Raw genomic sequence first — 4,738 nt, forward strand, 5'->3', positions numbered from 1 at the left:
ACATGCGCTATTTAAACCATCGGGCTTGTTGATTCTATAAACATCTATTCTATAATAAAGTCAAATGTTAAGACGTATAAAATTACAATGACTTATATAATATTGTATTTTATAGTATGCAATAGTAATCATATATGCGTTTCTCGGATTTTGCTTTAGGCAATGTTTACTGCTTATTTACATACAATATATATTTACATAAAGTACCGTTTCGAATGTACCGTAAAGAATGTTTATCGTGATCATAACAAGAAGATTATATTCTTTCGCAATAATATATAATGCTAACTGCATCTTGCCGACAACATGGCTTTCGTTGAATAGAAGAGGTTGTTTTCTTTCTCAAGATCGTAGATTTCTTCTCAGTGAATCCTTAGTAAATGCTCTTTGTCTAACAGCTGCATTAGAGTTTTTGAAAATATGCATGCAGAGATATCTTCCTCTCTTTTATTCGCATAGATAATACTATTATTATTTCTACAAAATTCAATATTTTTCTACACGAATTTTTATCTGTATAAATAATATTATTATTTATATTTCGTCTTTATTTCTCTTTCTTTCTTCCTCTTTGTGATATTCAATATTTCAAAGAAAATAAAGTCTCAGATAATTTTTTCTTCAACTAAAAAAATGCATGCAGTACACAACAGTAAATAACAGCAGTTAATGATAAATTTGGATCAAAAATTTTGTTTCACAGCAAATAAATGTTTCTTGCAGAACTTTTTGCAGTGAAAGATAAATAAAAAAATTTTCAAAAAATTTTGTTATCCTTCAATTTTTAGAAAATTCGCTTTGAATTTCATTTGTAATAACGCAACTTGTAATATATATAATATACAGCTATATAAAAAATTTTTTACAATATATGAGAATAAATGTAATAATATAAATTCTCTTTTATTATTTATATAAAATTTCAAGTGATATATTACAATAATACAATTTGTTAACAACATTTAATTTCAAAAAATTATATTTATTTGTATAAGGTAACCTGTTTCTCAATTAATGCTTCTTATACATTTTAGTGAGTAAAGTGAAAGAAAAAAATGTGAATTGCAGAGTTTTAAATAAAGTCTTTAATTTTTCAAAATTTGTTGGTAATGAATCTGTGGATGACTCTTTTTAATTTCTTTCGGTAATTATAAATATGTATAAAAATCACGAGATGTTGCGAAACAAAGAAAAATCTTGTAAATTATATTATTATAGTTTCTTATATAAGTTAATATTTTAAGATTTTATTTTCTTATTTAAGTTAATAATTTTATTTTCAATGCTCATTTGTGATACTCATTTATGATATTAATGCAAATAATGACGAAAATTTTAGTCATAATGCTGTGATAGGAGAGAATGAGGAAATGCAGCGCATCTAAAAAAAAGTGAAATATTTATATATGAAAAATGTTTTAAACGCAATAAAAGATAGGATAAAATTAAAGTTAAACATGTCGTCTATAACTGTATTACAGATTTAATAACATTTTAACCTCGTAATATATGAAATTATTGCATTATGAAAAAAGTTCATTTGCGTCGTATTACCGAGAGCATCGTGTAATGGCGCATTACGATTTCTATATTAAAAGATCATTGGAATTAATATCGTTTTTTGATTTTGTGTTAAATTTGAGTTAAAAAATTTCAATAAGAAAGTAATGTTTCTCTTATTCAATTATTAATGAGCATGCATACATTTTAAGAAAATCAGTTAACATTAAAACGAATTTTCTGAATAGATTATCAATATAAGGTTAAGTGAAAGATGAATAAAGTTATAGTAATTTTATTCTTTAATCAGCATAAATATAGTGAACATAGTATATCTACATATTGATATTCTAAATAAATTACTTTTAATTATTCAATATAAACGTTTCAGATAAGATAAACAATATAACGTATCAGATACCTGCATTCTAAATATCACAAGATATAAAATCATAGAAAAATTCATTTATAATTAATTTTACGGATATTTTTTGTACATTATTCAGCTGTAACTTCATAAAAAATATTAGACATTTTTAAAATGCGCTCTGCGATATGTTTTTCCTCATGTCTTCGACAGAAAAGCAACATCTGCCCAGCATTGCTTTAGATATATTATTTCCTTTCATTCTTCTTTGCAAGGTACTTTCTAGAATTTCAAACATTTTAGCACTTTTCTTAATGTGCATTCCTTCAGATACTGCTACAAGGGCAGATCTCAACTTATCTGAAATCCGACAACCTTTTGTCGTCGTACGAGTACGACACATAAACTCGCATCTGTAACAATACAGGTAAGTATTGTTCATAAAGAATGTTATTTGAAAAATTCATTTTAAGAGCAAATAATCGCATATGGCTTGTTACATAAAACAAAAATTAACATATATAATAAACATTAATTAACCATATCTAATGTCAAAATATAATCTCTCAAAATAATACTGCATATTTTCATTTTATTTCCTGAACGTGAACATCTGACGATGAAATCTGATGATAAATTTGTAAGAGAATAACAATATAATATAAAAACAATATATTTTATAAAAATATAATACTTATTTTGCAATATCAGTACAATATTCAAGTGAACGTAACATAACACTCGTGCTTCATCATCATTTCAATGCGCCAGCCTACCCTTCCATTTTGAACGATGTCTGCGCCGCGTTGCCTGCGCGCACTTTTTAAAAAAATTATTAATTATTAAATAAACTAATAATTATTATAATTAAATAAACTAATTATAAGTATAAAGGAGTAAGTATAAGGCTTAAAAGATAAAAAATTCAGTTTTTTTAAATCTTAATGCTATGAATTGATTTTAAAGAAATAAAATTGCATATATTTTTGAGGTGCAATTTTACAAAAGAAAAGTATATCAAACTAACTTTTAGTCGATAAAAATTAATAAAAAAATAAATTGTTCTAAAATTTTGTACATATCTTAGTTAAACATAATTGCGTGCGTGCAGACAGTAATATATAAATGTTGTATACAAAGACAGAAATTTTCAGAATTAAATATATTGTTTTATATATTTTAGAAAATTATATTTAGTTATATTATTATAAAAATAATTAACTATATTTAGCTGCATTTGCTAAAAAATCTGTCTATAATTTCTACAGATGTGTATAACTTTATAAATTTTCACAAAATTCGAAAGCATATCTCATTAGTGTCTTAAACTCTTTCTTTTGTCTTTATTTCTCGCTAAAAACTGTTTTTTTTATATCGCGGCTTTATTTTCGATTCTTCGACATTTCGCAAAACACTATATTAAATTAAAATTAGCATAAATACAAATTAATAAGTGCGCTTTATACAAAGACTATATAATGTTTCTCTAATTAATACAATATTTAAATAATAAAAAAGTGACTATATACACGAAAAGAATAATTTTGCTAAAGTATTTAGCTGGATACAGATTTAAAAACATTTTTATTGGTCCGTCAAAATTATGTAGGACATTCAAACATAACGCTGCAAAAATTTTGACATTCTAACTAATCATCTTCTATATAATTATCTTTGATGGTCCACCAAATTATTTTTAAATCTATATTTAAAACTAAAATTTCAAATATTTTTATTTCTAATAAATCCATTCTTTCCGTGTAACATTATAATTTTAAATTATTAAAATATTAAAAAATGTGAATTGCGCGTGCGCGACCACACAACACACACACACGCGCGCGCGCGCGTACTTTACGAAATATTTAATGAATATTAGTCGGACATTATGTATAGTGAATAATTAAATTTCCATGAATTGACATTAACGCTAGAATGTAAAGGCGAATAGCTGACAATGCATAAGATATGCATGATTATTTGACACTTTACACACGTCATAATTTTATATTGTACAAGTTTCTGCTGGATACTAGAGACACGAAGATAATGTCATCCAGTCAAGTAACTGCATGAGTAACGTGAAGAAAGTGGTTTTGCTTCGGTAAACACAACAGAGCATACATATATAATTACATGCGAAATTTTGTCGATCTTGACTCTATAAATACCAACTCCGCTGAAAATGATTCGAACCAGAGAGTTTAATGATATAATCGAAGAATTTATATTATTAAATCTTACAAAGGACAATCTCGATTTGTACAAGTTAGTAAAAATCCTTGATATAAGTAAAAGTTGACTGCATACGATGTAAATTAAGAAAAAAGGCAAGACTGTAGATCGTTGGTTCCAAGAAATTTAGTATTATAATACGTGACAAAAATCCTAAAACGGCTAATATCTAAAAAAATTGATTTATTTAAAAAATATTTGAAACAAAAGTAATAGAATTTTAACAAAGTTATCAGATGATGATATTAATTTGATTTTGGAATGACTTTGGAAAGTTCAACACAAAAATCTTAAACGGAACTTCCTATTTTTCATAACATATCTTTATAGCTGAGATTTATAGTTGAGATGTTTCCAAAGCACTGGTTACAAACCTTTTCTTTATAAGAACTTTCCGAGTTATGGCATTTGAAAGTTACAATGCCGCCGGCATTAACATTCAATTTCTTGGAACCTACGACCTATACAGTTTTGCCTTTTTTCTTAATTTATATCTTATGCTGTCAACTTTTACTAATATCAAGGATTTTCACTATCTCGTGCAAACCGAGATGGTTCTTTGTATTATAGTATAGCGCTTTAATTTTTTTACCGCGTTGACTCCTATCCTTATCTTTGTACATTAATTGTAATTTG

This window comes from Trachymyrmex septentrionalis, unplaced genomic scaffold (assembly GCF_001594115.1).
Source record: "Trachymyrmex septentrionalis isolate Tsep2-gDNA-1 unplaced genomic scaffold, Tsep1.0 scaffold11, whole genome shotgun sequence".
In the NCBI taxonomy this organism is placed as follows: Eukaryota; Metazoa; Arthropoda; class Insecta; order Hymenoptera; family Formicidae; genus Trachymyrmex; species Trachymyrmex septentrionalis.